The sequence below is a fragment of the Pinus tabuliformis genome, chromosome 8, assembly GCF_031772625.1.
Source record: "Pinus tabuliformis cultivar Carrire ecotype Pingquan chromosome 8, CPIR1, whole genome shotgun sequence".
Classification (NCBI taxonomy): domain Eukaryota; kingdom Viridiplantae; phylum Streptophyta; class Pinopsida; order Pinales; family Pinaceae; genus Pinus; species Pinus tabuliformis.
The window spans coordinates 38,893,104-38,911,511 of record NC_142294.1 but is presented as its reverse complement, the minus strand read 5'-3'; positions in this window follow the sequence as shown (position 1 = coordinate 38,911,511).

Below are 18,408 nucleotides of genomic sequence, written 5' to 3'. Positions count from 1 at the left end.
TAGGAGATAGTCATCTTGCTACAGGATTGTGACTCCCAAAAGAAACAATGGGACCTATATTTAGGATTATTTGCCACAAAACCCTAGAAATTTGAAGGAGTCTTCAAAGAAGGGGTAAGTACTTGATCTATCACCTCTTGCAAACAAACATTTTGTGAATTTAAACTCCTACATTAAACATCCTGTTGCAGAACCATAAAAAAAATTGAATTGTGGAGTTTTATTGTAAGGATGAGCATTATGATGGGAGAATAAACTTGTTTTGAGACTAGCATACCATTCTTCCCCTCACTCATCAACAGGAAGCACTCCTCCTCTTGCCATTGGCTGAAATGATGAGTGCTATGAAATTGACAGTTGGTAGCAGGGTTCCCTTGCATAAACCTTTAGAAGACATGGACAAATGTTGTTGACATGGATAGAGAAGCTTTTATGGACTTAAAGAGATAGTCAGAGATGGATCTGCAGAAGAAGAAGAGGGTGGCAAATAAAAATAAAATGTTGAAACATAAGATAAAGTGCCTAAAAAAAAGAATCAGAACAAAGGATAAAAGGAGAATAAGAAGCAAACTGAAGAGATAACCTCCCTCCAATCGAAAAGAAAGGAGCCCCAAGCCTCTTAGAAAAAGCCAAACACCAGGGGAGCCATGAATCAACAACTAAAAGAAGAATATGCCTTGCTATAGGAAGGGAGAAATTTGCCACAGGAAGGCAACAAGTTGCTAGAGGAAAGTGTTGAACAACGATAGAAAAAATTAAGGAGGCCACCAGGGCCATGAATGAGGCACAATGAGGTCACTAAGTTGCTCAGAGGATGAACAAAATTTTCAGCAGGGGGTATGATGGACCTCCAAATTAGACATAAATTAAGGCCCATCTGACCATCCTTCAGCACATTAAACCTCTCTTTTTGCATTAGATAACATATTTTTAACTTTAACACGCTCATTAGGAAGGTTTATGTATAATTTCATATTTGTGCCTAATATTATTTATTTTTGTAGAATATTGTGAGAATATTGGGCAGATTATGGAGAAGGAGATAATTTAGGGGCTTGATCCCTACTAAAGGAAGATCAATATTGTATAATAAATCAACAAGATACTATGAAATTATTGCACAAATTCTGGATCTCTAATGATTGAGAAAATCTAGGAATGTATTCCCTATCATTTAATGCAGATTCCTAGTGTTGGGAACCATATCCACTATTAGAGGGATTTTGGAGGGTAAAGCTTCCTCCTTTCATGGAGAACGCTTCCTAATCATTTTGTATAAGTCCCAAGTCGAATTTGCCTTTAGGGGTTGATTTTTCTTAGGCTTCATGTGGAGGAAACTTGTATTTTTGCATCTCCACTTTTATTTCTTACAGGGATATAATTTTATTGACAAAAATAATGAAGATTGGTGCCATGTTTAGCTTATAAATCTTGGTCTCCTTCATAGGACTTTGATTTTCCTTGGGCTTGGCCATCCCAGGAGCTTCATAGCTCTTTTGCATCATTTACTTTTATTCTTTTCACTTCTTATTCACATGCATCTCTTGTTCTTGTCTTTTTCTATTTCTACATTTAGTATTAATGATTTTTTGTTGTAGGATTGGGTTAAATGGTTGAAGTAAGTTATTTTGTAGGATCACAAGCATCATTTCATCCTTGGAACAACTTTGGAAGGTCATAGTAATCGTTGAGCTACTTAGATTAATTTTCTTATTCCCAAATCTAAATTTCTTGAAGTCCCTTGTGGAAAATAACAGTAAATCCATGCTATTTTTTAGAACATGTTAATGAGCTTCAATCGAGTTTTAATAAAAAAATTTACCCCATTGCATTTTCCCGTGAGAAGTTTAGGCATTTGATAGATTAACTAGCTCAATAGTTCTCGAATTTCTAGATTTTTAGACTAGTAGTTTTCTGCTATTTTTTAGCATGAGTTAACTGGGGTATTTTTGAGTGATTCCACTTGGAATGGAGACCTAAGACATCCTAGTCAATAAAAAAATTTGTCCCATCCAATTTGGATTTGATTTTCTTGGTCATTCAGTGAATTATAACTTCCTGTAGCATCTTGTAGTTTCTTGTAGCACTCTTACAACATGTATATACTTGCCCAGATATGCTCAAAAAGATTGGTTTTCGTCCCTTAGTGTTGAATCGCGACCCCTGGGCTCTAAATCAATGGTTGAGCTGGAATAAAAATCACTTAGGACTTGCCTTTTTACCCATGCAAAAGATCTCAATGATTTGGGGTAATGGACAGATGTATGAAATTGGAATACAATGATGATTTTATTGATTTCCACATCCGATGGACTCTGTCAATGGATCTGAACTCTTTGAAATGTTATGATTGCTATTTAGTTCATGATATTTGATTGACGAAATTAGAATAAGTTTGTTTTCCTTGTATTTTCTTTCCTACGAAAGGTTAAGGTTTCCATTTCGAGCATTTCATTTGCTGCAAATAGATTTGATTTCATTACATTCACTCCATTACATCATGAAAACGAAGGAAGGACATAATGTATGCTTCACACATAGTGCCGAAACCTCTTAATTTTGTACGAACCCTGGGTTGATAATTAAAGTTGGTAGCCTTGGGAGTTGCAACACTCTTGTTGCAATACCGAGACTCATCAATAAGTAAAAAAACATCACAAGCAGTTATCAAATAAAGAGAAATCACTCTAATCATTACCGCTTTAGATTTCTCAACAAATGTCACTTCCCTAGCTAGCAGTCTTCACAAATTCCTTGGATCTGGCATTGAATTCCAAAAGTCCATTTACCAATTTTTCTTGTGTAAATTGAGAGAGGTAGGTCAAGTTGAGGTTCCTATACCTCTGATGCCATAGGGTGTTGATGTTAGATGCACTTTTAATGGCTAGTGCATGATATTTGACCTATCTAGTATCCACTAGTCTAAACAACCTGTGGCCCTCCACACTCAGAGCAACAATATTCTTTGCCTTCCTATGAAATATGTAGCATTATTGATTGTTAAAGTTGACATCTAGATGGCGACAATGCCTTATAATCTGATTGTCCAACATCAACATAGTTGCACCAAAGGAAATTTGAACATTTTCTTTACCAAATACTATATACACTTTCCCATCATTGAATATCACTAAATCCCTGGATGAACAAATCTTGTATTTTGTGAACCTTTCCCGCATATTACTGAAATGCCATGATGCCCCTATACTAATGAACAAAGCAAATGACCTAGGATGATTTGCTTGTGTTGTGGCTATGAATGCATGGAAGGTTGAATCCTCCTCTATCTACTCTATGACATGAGCCTACTGTTGAGGCCCTCCCCAATTGGTCTTCTAATCATCAAAACTCTTTCTGAAGTGATTATTCATATGGCCTTCCTTACCATAATAATGATAAGTAATGGTCATAAGACCCTTTATGCCATCTTCACTGCTACACTAGCCTTTGTTCTTGGCCGCTTTTTATTTGATTTTGAAATTGACAACAAGGGATTGCTTAGAACCATGAATCGCACTAATACCACTGAATTATTTCTTCCAATTGTCATGTTGTGAGAGCCTATTATAAAGCTCTCCAAAATTCAGGTCGACATTTTTAGTGGTGATCAACGTTTCAATCAAGTGCTCATACACATATGGTAATATTTTTATTGTGATTACCACCATGTCCTCTTCTTCCATCTTCCAACCACTGGCCTCCAACTAATCTCGAATGCCTATAATCTTGAGTAAGTGCTCCTGTAAGGATGCACCTTCATTCATTGTAATAAAAAACAACATGTTCTTCAAAAAGAAGGCTCTACCTTTGTCTGAAGTCTCATGCAGATCTTTCAAATGCTTCCAAATTGCTACCAAAGTATTCTCTTCTTCACATTATGACTTATTTATCTTGGCCATGAAACTTGTATTGATATTTACTTGCAATATTAGGTCATGCATATTTTCAAAGAACAATTTTTAATGAACACCTATACTAAAAAATGATCAACATACGTTGCTTCCACGTATTGTAGTTCTTCTTAGGGAACTTTTAATTTCCTTTAAGCATGATGTTAGACAATGAAGCTATATATGCAAGTAAAAATATTTGAAAGAATAGAAGTAACTAGAGAAACAAATGCAAAATACCTGCTCTTCCTTCTCTGTAACTGCAACATAGAGGTAAAATACTTGGATATTGTCTCTAAATTACTATAGTGGTCATGTACCACTAAATAACATGTTGATTTTTGATGGATTTTCCAAAAATTAGCTTAATTATATACATATCTATGTATTTACAGTTGCAACTTTTATAGATATATATAGATCTTCCCTGAAACTACTCAGAACAATAAAATGTGTTAATAACCATCATCAAAACAACCAATTTCTCCTTGGATCCGCTGAAAAATAATAAATCAACAACTAAAACTTCCATATATACAAATATGGTTTCAATGAAACCCTTTTGTCTCTTTAATCTGCTACAACAGTGATCCCTTACTCCATCTTTGTTAGGTGATAGTCCCTAGTTCTTTACGCTTCCACACACTGATCAAGCTAATCATGATTTTATGATTCTCCATATCATCATATGATGCAAGAGAAAATCACACGCAGTGGATTTAATTGGGTTTGATACCATATTATGGAAATCGAGCACATAATTGAAAAAAAAAACTCAAAAGAGTTCCTTGTATTGAGCGAATAGTGACAAAGCAAAAGCTTAGGCTTATATGGGTTACAATGGAGTTGAGTCAATCCACTTTATTTATGTGGGATAGACTGAAATACACATATAGTGAAATAAGAAATAAAAAGTATAAAATAAAGTAAATTCTAATTAACTTTATTAATGCCTAGGTGTCGAACCTAATTACCATTATTAAACTAATATCTACTTTAATACATGTATTTCACTAACCAGTTCTTGTTGACTCAATGTAGGGTCCTACTAAGAATCAATCTGATCAATTAACAAATTTTAACTACAAATAATTTGTGATAAGGGGAAACCATTATGTAGAGGCTAAAGGAGGATTGATGCAAAAGTATCCAATAGTCCTCTATTTGAAATAAAATATATCATTTATATTGATTTAATAGATACAAATGCAAAGTTATTGACATGGAATCATAACATAGAAAATGAGCATAGAATGTCCATGACATTCACTTACAAGATGAGATTTATCTATAATGAATTTCAAGAAGCATCAATGTAAATAATTATTTAAATCCACATGCTCTGATTAATTATCCTCTATATATGATTTCATGTGAAGGAGACTAGGTTATGGATTTGTTCTTGGGTAGTTTATATGATGTAATATATAGCAACATACTTCAATTAGCCTTGAGGATTAGCTCAATTGGTCGAGTTCCCGTCGTTAAAGTAAATTTTCTATCGAGAGGTCACAAGTTCAATTCTCACAATACCCTCGAGTTCAGGCTCTATGGTTGAGCCGACGAGAAGTGATCCCTTCAAGTAAGTCTGTTTGGTACAAATATTCCATGGACATAATGGTCACCAATCTTCAAAGTCCGTGAACCACATAGAAAAAAAAACATGATACTTTAATATTTATAATTTTTAATGTATATATGGTTTTGTTGTTTTACTTACTTATTGTTACTTCTTTTTCTATATTTGGTGATGTACAACTTTATCATGCTACTTATAAAAGGAAGAAATTGCATAATCATTGAAATTGATATACTACAATGCAATTTTATTAAGTAAATACTTAACATTATTAGAGCTTTCTCGATGAAATACAAGAAGTTTGGTTAAAAAGGGAGATTTTAATGCATTTCATGTGGAAAAAAGGTAGCTTCAACGACCATTGGAAGTGTTGTTGGAATTGATCACTTTGAATCATTTGTAGAAATAAAGGAACCAATGGAAGAGAACAATGAAGTTAAAAACGAGCTCCAATCATTTGAAGACCGAATGTAAGAAGATGAATATGACACATTAGATATTATTTATTTATTTATTTATTTTTTTGCATTTCATGGTCCTCGAAGATCGGTGACCACTACGTCCACATAATAACTGTACCAAGTAGATCTACCCAAAACGATCACTTCCTTTCAGATCAACCATAGAGCTCGACCCCGAAAGTGTTGAGAGAATTGAACTCGTGAGTTCTCAATATTAGAGGTGCTTTAATTATGGGGATTTGACAAACTGAGCTAACCCTCATAGCTAACCTATTATATATTATAGTTATTTTAGGATGTTTTTGAAAATTTGACAAATTATTGATAAATATTTGTAATGCTTTAACTTTGAAAATTTAAATTAACATAAATATTCATATGTTTTAATATGTTTTTTTTTACTATAATATGGTTTACTTTGTTGTTTTGACTTTTATGTTAATCATTATTTTAGGAAAATGACATTAACTATTGCCATTTTTACGCATAAAATTTATTAAAATATGTTAAAATTGTTTGTTTGATTTTGTTTATATTTTCAATTGTGGCCATAGAAATGTTTTATTTGACATGATGTCATAACAAAATGTATATATTTTTCATTATAACTAGTATTTAAACATATATTTTTTTGCGAAATGTTTAAAAGTAGAATTATTGAGCCATAGTTGTTAGCTATTTCTTTTACTAAAGTTTAAAAATGGTTAAAAACAATATTTTACACTGTATGTAAGATGTATGACATTTTCAATTAATTAATAATACATAATTAGGTGAAACATCATAAATTTGGAAAAATCAAATGAAATATATAACATTTTTTATATTGTTAGAAATGACATCCCATGAGAAGTAGATCAAATGGTGACAGGGTGTTCTTTTAAGGCACTCCGTGGTGAAAAGGTCACTAGTTCAAAACTCCGTGGGAAAAAATCAAGTCGTGTAAAGGGTTGGTGTGGCTTAGGCTAGGTGTGATCTCTGGGTGATTTTAATGGCTTTGATGCCCCTAAGTAGTAACTACTCAACCCACATGTTTATCGTGCTTGTCATCTCAGGATTCACAATTCACATAACCTAGCAAACAAAAAAATCTATTAAAAATGACATATTTTTAATAAAATTGAAAAAAAAGCATATGAATAAATGTTAATACTTTATAGTTAAATTATGCTCTCTACTTTTCTCTACAACCCTGAGGCCTTGAGTGCCCTTTCCTTCTACCTCCAATGACCTATGGATGGCTCTTGCGGCCCCACGTAGGGCCTTATATTTACTGAATCACTAACCGCTTCAAATTTTGGCTGCTAGCCATTGGTTCTTTTCTAGCAGTCACCTTGGGGTCTGATAGATATGTAGTGGACTACAGCCACCCAATGAGGCCTCTGACCTCTTCTTTGATCTTTCTCCACCCTTGTTAGTTGGATTAAATATTGATATTTTGTTGCAATCGAAGAGGTCTCCCCCTTGGCAGTCAGAAATGGCCAATCCTGCCTCTCAACCATGCATGGATAAAAAAACAACATTCAACTCTTTGGTGGAGAATGGTCCAAAGCCACAAAAACCCCCTTTCTCTCGATTTGTCAAGAATATTGATGAGATCCTTTTTGTTGTAGTTTCATCTCCTCAAGCACATGAACGATCCCTCTAACGTGCAGATTGTGGGATGGTAGGTTAGTTCATGGGACTATGTCCTTCACCCAGAACTGTTAGAAACAATTGGAAACCTTTGATCAAGGGGGAGGTTTCCTCCTCCTTCTGCGGAAAAGGTTTTTTCACGTTTTTTTTTCCAGAACAAAGAAGATCAAGATCTGATATTTAGGAGTGAGCCTTACTTCATGGGGGCATAAGCACTCTATTGGTATCATTAGAATCCCTCTTGTTGAAATTTGGTACCGGAGGACAGGTGGTTCCCTTAGGCTTTGATTTTTGGCCTAGGGAAAAGTGTCCAAAAGAATTTAATTTTTCTCCTAAAGTGACTTTATAATTTTATAAAGTTAAATCTAATTTAAAAGTGACTTTAAGTGATAAAGTTACTAAGTCTAATTTTAAAGTAACTTTTATAAAGTAAATGAAAAATTAGAAAGGAAAAGTGACTTTGGAAATAAATGACTAAGTGGGTCTTTATTAAAGTGGGGTGAATTAAAAAATAGAAAGTAAGATTTAAATGAGCATTTAATCTCAGCCATTGATCTAAATCTATTTCAGCCATTGGATTTAGAGATCACCCAAAAGTCACTTGGATCACCCAAAAGTCACTTGGAGTTATATTAAAGGAGGAAAAGGAGGAAAATGTCATTCATTCTTTCATGAGCAGATTGGGAGAAGGAGAGCAAGAGAGATTTCTGAGCAGGGAGGAGAAGGAGACAACAGCTTGGCACACATTCCAAGGCAGCAGTTGAGCATATTTGTACAACTGATTCAACACATAGTGAAAGGCATATTTTTGCACAAAAATCGAGGAGCAGTTTGCTGATTTTTCTGCACACAAAACGGAGGCCGTACAACATTTATTGCTCTCCTGTTTGCTGTAATTTCCATATTGCTGTGAGGCACGGGAAATGAGAGAAGTTGTAAATTTTCTTGCTGATTTTTTGCTGAATAATTCTCACTGTAAAAAGGCAATTTTCAGAAATAAAGAAGAGCTCTCAAACTGGTTTTCCCCAAGAGTTGTAGGGGGTTTTTCCAGGGTCAAGTTGACCAAATATATCAGTGTTTTAATGTGTTTTAATGGCTTTTTTTGATTGCTGATTTTTAATTCTGCAATTTCCAGCATTCTGAAAAATTTCCAGAATTTGTGTTTTCAGCAATATTTATTTTTTTCAGTCTGTTAAGTATGGTTATTGGAATGGGCATTTAACTAAATGGGAGAAATAAGGAGAAACTGAAAACCGGGGTGGGAAAACAGAAAATTTTACACCTCTTTCAATCCAGAATGTGATATCCACTCCTCGGTTCCAGTTTGGGTAAAACTTTCATTTCTCCCCCTGCACTGTTGGAATGACGCCACTTTCAGGAACATAGGAAACACCCTGGGGAAATATATAGACTATGCAGAACCAAGAGACAAACTCTTTCATGTGCCAGAATATGTGTAGAAGTTTAACTGGACAAAGGGCCACCTAGACAACTAGACCCATCTTCAAGAAGTAGCCTATGATCAACTTCCTTTCAAGTGTAAGATTTTCCATGATCATTAGGGGAATTTTGAGGTCTAAAATGGGCCTCCTAAGAAAAATGTACAACCAAAATAAAATTTATAAGAACCAATAGGATTAAAGATGATCATGTCAACCATGGGGGATGATTCACCATTTTTGGAGTAAAAAAAGAAAAATAATTAAAAAATAATAAAATAATAAAACTACTTTTATAACTCGTATTTTCAACTTGTCTCCCTAAGGTTTTACTCAAAATTCGAGTGGGAGCACTCGGATGAAAATAATTATTTCCTCATCTAAGGAGTACCCATGTTGCATACTTTCGATGAACCTTGTGACACGAAGAATGAGAAATACATCAAAAGACGCAATTGCAATCACGTTTTTCATGTAGTAGGGTCCATCAAAAGTATGCAACATGGGTACTCCTTGGATGAGGAATAATATTCGAATCCAAAGTGTGTTTCCGCTCGAAATGTGAGTAAACCCATAGGGAGATAAGTTGAAAATACAAGTTGAAAAAATAGTTTTTCTTTTTTGCCTCTAAAATTTGATGATGTAAGCTAATATTATTTTATTATTCCCACTATTATTTTAAAATTTCATTAGGAGGCCCATTTTATACCTCAAAATTCCCTTAATTAGTATGGCCACTTTTCCAGGAATTTCCTAAAGAAGTAGGAAGAACAAGACAAGCAAGTAGAATCTGGGGATAATTGGTAGCAAGCTAAAAGAAGAAAAGGTTAGAACAAACAACAACCCTCTTCGACTCAACAGACATGGAAACAAGCACAAAAAGGTCCAAGCGAATCACAGTCTTTAAAAGAAGGAACCAACAACTCAGCACATCAGGGAATCCATAGTAACAGATTTGGAGATCTTTCCAATGAAATAGAAGAGGGGTAAATCCTTCATCAAGAATCCCCAGTCCCATATCCACCCCCCACAAAGCGGGCTCTTTAGTTGAACGAGGGCTCAAGGGAGATGATACACTCCTCTTTCCACTGGGAAGAATCTCAAGGAGACTCCTCTAAAGAAGAGGTCAATTTCCTCTCTCCAAGTGGTAGATATGAAGGATATGTCACACCTAATTCAACAGATGAGAAATCAAAGGCGTAGAAGATAAAAGAAAAAGACTGACAAACTTGATGATCTGGTAGGAAATCTAACTGATAACTCTGGACTGAAAACAAAAAGAGAAAAAGAACATGGTCATCAACCCACCCTAAAAATCACCCACCAAGGAGACATCGTCAATAAAGGAAATACAAGATGTATCGGTCATGCCCCTCCCAAAGGGGCATCTCAAGCTAAAAAAATAATGGTTTCTCTATCATGAAATTGCAGAGGGATAGGATCTGAAAAATGAATATCAGAAGCCAAATCATTAATTTTAAAAGAAAAACCTTCTGTGGTTCTCCTCCAGGAGACCAAACTTGAAGAACAAGAAATGTTGTTGGTCCACTTCAAATTATGGCCTAACAGTGGCATTTGTGTTGTAAGTGCTCTTGGTGCCTCTAGAGGAATTTGTACATTATGGGACACCAAAAAAGTTCGAATTTTCTCCTTGATGAAGACCATTCACTGCCGACCACATCTTTTTTAGATTTGCCATCAAGTAAGGTAAGTGCAATCATAAATGTTTATATGCCTGTCAACTTTTGAGAAAGACAGGAATGCTAGACTTCTCTTCATAATATTTGTGATTCTAAATTTGGATGTCATAGTATCTATAGTGGTGACTTCAATAGAACCATGCATGGATGTGAGAAAAAGGGAGGAGAACCTTCTAGGGATCCCTTCTAAGAAAAAATGGAGGATTTAATCAACCACTCTAAGTTAATGGATATTAAACCTCTAAAATAAAATATACCTGGAAAAACAGGAGGGTTGGATCTAGTCATATAACATATAGACTAAATCGATTCCTTATATATGATTCATTTCTAGAGTTTAATCTCTCTTTTAAATTCTCTATCCTATTTTGGAATGGCTCATATCATCGCCTGATGAAATTAGACCTCCTCCCTCCTCTTAATTCCAGTACCTCCCCTTTTTTCTACAACCTGAATTGGATTCATAGCCCTGACTTTGCAGATGTAGTCCCCATTAGAGAACTTTTGAGGTCTAAAATGGGCCTCCTAAGAAAAATGTACAACCAAAATAAACTTTATAAGAACCAATAGGATTCAAGACGACGATGTCAACCATGGGGGATGATTCTCCATTTTTGGGGTAAAAAAGTAAAAAGATTAAAAAATAATAAAATAATAAAACTTCTTTTTCAACTTATCTCCCTAAGGTTTTAGTCAAAATTTTGAGCAAGAGTACTCATTGGATGCAAAATTTAATTCCTCATCCAAGGAGTACCCATGTTGCATACTTTTGATGGACCTACTACACGAAAAATGAGAAATACATGAAAAATCGTGATTGCAATCTCACTTTTCATGTATTTCTCATTTTTTGTATAGAATGGTCCATCGAAAGTATGTAACATGGGTACTACTTTGATGAGGAATCAAATGCTGCATCTAATGAGTGTTCCCGCTCAAAATTTGAGTAAACCCATAGGGAGATAAGTTAAAAATACGAGTTGAAAAAGTAGTTTTTTTTTTTTTTTTTTTTTTCCCTCTAAAATTTGATGATGTAATCTAATATTATTTTATTATTTCCACTATTATTTTATAATTTCCTTAGGAGGCCCATTTTAGACCTCAAATTTCCCCTAATGCTCCTCCTGGTTGGTTTGGGGTGGAAGGATGCATGATCCAAATTTGAGAAAAAAAAATTAAGCGCCTAAACTCCCGTCTCAAAAGCTTGGGTTTTCGCTACTCATTCAAATAGAAACGAATCCATCCAAACCCTGGAAAAAGAGATAGCACAGATCGAATCCACCCTGGAAGATGACCCTATTTCCCATGACCTGATTTCAAGAGATAAAGCCCTATTTAACAACTATTATACCCTTTTGAAAGAAGAAGAGGAATTCCGGAGGTTAAAGTTGAGAACCATATGACTAAAAACTAGATACTGGAATACCAATTTCTTTCACAAGCAAGACAAGAAATAGGGAAGGAAGAACACCATTCAGGAAAGTTCCATTAACGATCTCCATATCACAGATTTCTATCAAATAAAAGAAGTAGTTTCTCATTTCCAAAATCTGTATACTCAATCCAACCCTTCTTCCCTTGAAGTTGAATTATATGACAGAGAAAATTTCCAATCTGATCTCAGAAGAGTTAAATAAAACCCTCACATCTCTCCCCATTGAAGAGGAAATCCACAAAGTTGTCTTCTCTTTTCAACTGGACAATGCTTCGGTCCCCTATGGATTCTCAACCCACTTCTATCAACATTTCTGGAACATCATTAAAAGATACCTCTGCAAAATGATTGGATACTCTTTAAAGGAGCTCTGCATAGGTGGATGTATCAATTCCTCATTTATAGTCCTCATTCCTAAAGATTGTAATTCCTCCTCCTTCAGTCGATTCATACCTATCTCCTTATGCAATGTATTATACAAAGTCATCTCTAAGATCCTAACTAGAAGTCTTGAGAAGATTGTCCCCTCAATCATATCAGAAAATCAAGGTGGGTTTGACCCCAACAAGAAATTTTTTGATAACATTATTCTTATGTAGGAAGCCCTTGTTTCCAGTCAATCAAGGGGGGATAAAGTCATGATAACCAAACTAGACATGGTGAATGCTTTCGATCGTTTCAGGCATAATTTTATTTTCCATCTTATGGACAAAATGTGGTTCAACACTAAGTTCATTTAGTGGATTTCATTATGCATATGCTCACCATGGATTGCTCCTCTTGTTAATGACAAAGCATCTATATTCTTCAAAGTTTCACGGGGTCTAGGGAAAGGATGCCTTTATCCCCTTTATTATACATCATGGTAGCTAAGTCTATAAGTAGGCACTTGCAGGATGAACACATCATGGTTTGTCTTCCAGGTCTCTGGTTTAACCCTGGCATCAAGAGCGTAAACCACTCTCATTTTTTTGATGATACTTTTCTCCTTGGAGGAGCCCGAGTGACCATAGCTAAAGGATTCAAGGTTGTGCTCGATAACTTCATTATAGATTTAGGAGGTCAGAATAATTCTTCCAAATCTCAAATCTATTCTTGGAACGTCTCTACCACCATAAGTAAGTGAATAAGTGAGTTTTTTGGATTCAATAATTGCATCCCTACACGGAAGGGCCACTGTGACTAAGGTTCATCATCTTGAACGGGCACGCTTGCAGGTTTCGAAGATGAAGTTAGATTTGGCGTTCCTTAAGAGATGTAGAGATTCCTCCATCATTACACTTTTAGTCTTTCTAGCCGTTGAATGGCCAGACTCTCTATTTAACTTGTTTCCATGATCTGGTTCTTCATCCTGTCCTGACGATGAACCACACTTGCTGGTTTGAAATGCGTTGGAAAATGAAATTTGATGTGATTATCATCGAAAAACTTCTCAATAAACTTGATATAGATCATAAAAGCCTAAATTCAATCATTCCCATTTGTCTCAAATCTCTATCCACTCAAGCATGGCATCAAGTCCTATCTAAATAAAAGGAAAATTGGAATCATGGGGGTCCTGATAACTCAATTTAGTAGGGAGAATTATCTTCATCAAGGTTGTGCTTTCAACAATTCCTATATATTAGTTCTCAGCCCTGATTTCTCCCAAGTACATTCTACAAGGCCTGGGAAAAGCATATGAAAATTACTTTAGGAGGTAAACAAAGCTCCCATAAAAAAATTTCATTTGATAAATTGTGCAATAGTTAGAGCTCCTTGGTTGGATGGAGGGTTGGGTATTCATGACCCAATGTTGATGAATAAGGCGCTAGGAGAAATCTTGCTTGGAAAATGAAAGCTAATCCAAATTTATGGCGAGTTCAAGTTCTTCATGAAAATTACATTCAGGTAGGTAATGAGGGTCTGAATGGTTTCCTTCATCATGGGAGGAGAAAATTGGTTGTCTAGAACCTTATTGCATCTATGATTAATCTCATTGACAAACATATAAACTATATTTACAGAAATGGATAAATTCTATCATGAATAGACCTCTACTACAAAATCATGTCAACCTCCTCCCTCTCAAAGAATACTTGGACAGTAAAGGAATAACCTCCCTGGATCAACTTTCTAAGTGGGATTGTTCGGGGATGTGGTCTGGGTGGAATCTTAATTGTACCCCTAACCCTCCTCCTTCTCGTTAATCAACTAAAGGAATACCTCATGGGATGTGCTTCTTGGCATCAACAAAGCTCTGATCATTTGGGTTGGAATTCATTTATTTATACTCTCAAATATGGATATGAAGTAATATTATTCAATATTAAAATCCTCTCATTTCATCAATTTGGAATAAAATATGGTTCACCAATGCCATCCCAAAAGTGAACTCATTTTGTTGGCTCCTTTCTCAAAAGAATATCTTAACATCAGAGAACCTACAAAAATGAGAATTTTATGATCCATCAAGATGTCCATTATGTAAACTCCAGGCTGAACCAATTCCTCATCTCTCCTTATCTTGCCCCTTCACTTCCCAGGTTTGGAAATTAACTCTTGGCTCAATTTATGAGAGACTTCTTTGGCCTACATACCCATCAACCTTCTTTTCCAGTTGGCACAAGCATTACAAAGGCTCTTTCAATGGTAAACCTAAACTCAAATGGATTTGGAGTTCCCTTCCAAAATACATTTGTTGGAAAATATGGTTATCCCATAACTCTACTATCTTAAAAAATGATGACATTCCCCCTAGAAGAACTGCTATGAAATCCCTCTCCTTTTGTGTTGAATTTAATAGGGGCCATCTAAATGAAATATATTCCATTCTGGATAGGATAGAAAGTTGTTGGCTAGATCTCTTCTCAGACCCTCTCTGCTCAATCCCTTCTCCATCTCTTTTCACTGTCCATTCCAGGGAGACTTAGAAGCTCTGCCTCTCGAACCCTAAATTTGAAAGTTTGAAATAATATTGCAAAGGATAAATTCTCTTTTTTTATGGCACCTACAAAAGGAAACCAGGGGAGGGTAGGAGGGGGAGGAATTCTCATCAACCTCAAAGAAAATCACGAATTTAAGTATTATTGGGGTTTGGGGAGAAGGACCAAAAAATTGGCTGAGATGTATGGTCTCCTCTTCAGACTTCAAATGGAAAAAGGAAAAGCAAATCAAATAACTATTATCATTGGAGACTCCTTAATTACCATTCAATATCTTCAAAGAGGAACCAACCCAAAGAACAATAATCTCTACTTTCTATTCTCCATAATTAGAAGTTTTATGGATTTCTTCCCTTTCAAATCCTTTTTCCATATTCTCAGAGCCCATAACGATCAAGAAGATGCCAAAGCCAATCAATCTATACCCTTGAATATGGTGAAACATGTATGAATGATGTGTTAGAATGGAAACAATTTTCTTAGCAAGATGCCTCTCCCCATTGACAAAACAATGAGAAATGATCACATGAGAACCGGGAGAAAGGAAGTCGGTTATTTAAGGGAGCTAGCACTATTATGTCAATAGAAACTTCAAAAAAATTAGAAAAAATCAATGGAATCTCTCCCTCCCTTCCATGGAGAATCAAACATCCAAAAGCAGTTATATAAAAACAAGGGAGATATCATCTGATAACACTACATATTATGTAGGTAAGAAAGTAAGCAAATTTTGGATTTTTAACTTGGATAATGCTACTCGAACGTAGGATTGTAGAAATTTAATAGATCCTCCATCCAAATAATTAATTGATTCGAGCTTGTGGAGGGGTATGGAGGTAAATGAGGAGGAGATATGTGTAAGGGGAGAGCTTGGAAATCTGTGATCTATGTTAATAAGACTCCCTCAAAGAGTAGTTGTAGAAGCTCATGGTAGGAGTAGATTTGTTGGTGTCAACGTGCTAAAGAACCTTCAATGTTGGTCACACCCGGTTAGTGCACCTATGCGCCTCTGCTTGAGAGAGAGAACAACAAGAAGGAACAATTTGCTATTGCTTTGGTTGACTTTTATTGGGACTTCATGAAATTCCATAGTTGCAACCAAAAACTACAAATGTTTGGCACTAGTTGTCATATCGTCAAAATATTTCCTCGAACTGGCTCCATCTGGCATCCTGTCACTGGAATTGTAGATTGTCAAAGCCAGGCTCCCCAAAAATAACAATGAGGAGAAACTCAATACAATGAGTAGTAAGAGAAGAAGCAAATCTAAAAATTGGAGCATTGATATGATTGTCTCTTATGTTGAGGAATTCCCATTGAATTTTGATGTCATATTGTAACAATGTGTTTTTTCCAGGTCAATTTCGCAAATTGTTATGTAGTGAAACTATCGATTCTATGTACTCAAGGAAGTACCCGATAGATCTACACTTTGAAATCCTTTCTTTCTTTCTCTTGAAACTAACTGCAAGTAAAAAATGATGTAAACACTAGGTTTTCTTGCTACAAACTGACTCATACTTTATATAAATCTACTCATTCTGGTTTAAAAAATACTTTATAGTTAAGCAAATTCCAAATGTTAATAAACTTTCTGAAAAAAGGGGTGTTATGCATCTTCTAAAAACATGAGAACTTGAGGGTTATTGTTAAGAAACCATACAATGTATCCCAATATTGCAATGCCACAATCCTTTGGGAACACTTTGCTATGAATATAATATATTTGAATTTTCTTATTACAACATATTAGTTTTCCTTTTCTGTTTTTTTACCGTAATGAGAATTTTCTATTTATACTCAAAGTATTCACCCGGATCGCAACATGTACTTCAAGAATTACATATCAGTATTATCAAATATTTCAACTATTCCCTCCTATCTAAAAACAAAACAAACTTTTTTGGATAGACAAGAAATTAAGCTACAAAAAAGGGGATTTTGTAGGTGAACACCTTCAAAATTGCGCCACCAAAAAACAAAATTTACTAAATACAACTATTGATTTATAATGAAATCTCTCATGATAATGACTTGCCCAAATATTAGGTAGGCTCATTTAGATTGTGGCATTTTATTGGAGTTGAGCTGCTAGAAATCATTGTATCATTCAAGTTGACGATCAAACTATTTTTCATGCTTTTGAGCTCTTTGATCTGCTTCCAGATATCATTAACCTCATCATCATTTTTCTCTAATTTCGCCCTCATTTCATATATATTATCCATTACAAAAGAAGTAGAATCCATTTATTCATTTTTTTTTCATTTTTAGCTTGAAGACATCAAGTTGCAGGGAATCCAACCTCCCTTCCATTTGGGCTATGGTCGGTTTACGGTTATAACCCATAAGATCAATTCTATAATTATTGAACAATTTTTTAAAGATGAGGGAAGATGAATTAATTCCTAAGTATTCAATTTTTTCTTGTTGTATAAAATATTTCCCAAGAAAAACAACTTCTCGCTATCAACTTCAAGGGATATGCAGTTTTGACCTAGCACCTTCCAATTCTTTGTGTAGTAGATATCTAAATATAGGGGCATGCCAAAAGGAGACAACCTCAGTGGATGTGTTCCAACCACAAGCAGAATTCACCACTAAACCAATTAGAGTGAAAATTCCATAAGAGACATAAATTATCCATTGTTCAAACTAAATTAAATATCCATTACAATATAGAGTACTCAAACAATTTCCTTTTGAGTGGGTTCTTTTCCAATTTTACAACAATTGTAAATAATGTTGTCATAAACACAATTTGTATTATCCTCATTTGATAGAGCGAGGAACCCAAGATGTCACACAAAGAATAAATTGGTTATTCACATATCCTTTCACCCACAGCATCAGAATTGGAAAACCAAACTAAAGACAATCACCAACCTAATAAATGCACCTTCCAGATTGAACTTGGACCCAATTGTGACATTGTGGAATGTCGCTTTTCACCTGCTAACAGAAGATTCATCTAGCTATTTATTCAAACCAAAATTTCCCCTTCTTCTACTAAAAATCACAGTCCAATTGAGAAACTTGCCACTTTCTTGTTTCATTACATCAAAATATCCTTGCTATCAAATTCATTATCATGAAAATTCATACACAAAGGTGGATGGCGGTGGGGTGGACCCTGGAAATCCTCTCCCAAAAATACCACACACATAATTAAGAAAGTCACCATAACTACCCATAATTGGGAGCCATTGCATATTTAAGTCAACCCATAGGTGCTTGAGCTAAGGAATGGATTGCATTGTATTGGATAACCTGGAAAGGATGATCTTTCTTAACTGCATGAGTTGTGAAGTGATATTGGGAATGTTATTTGGATAGTTTTCATGC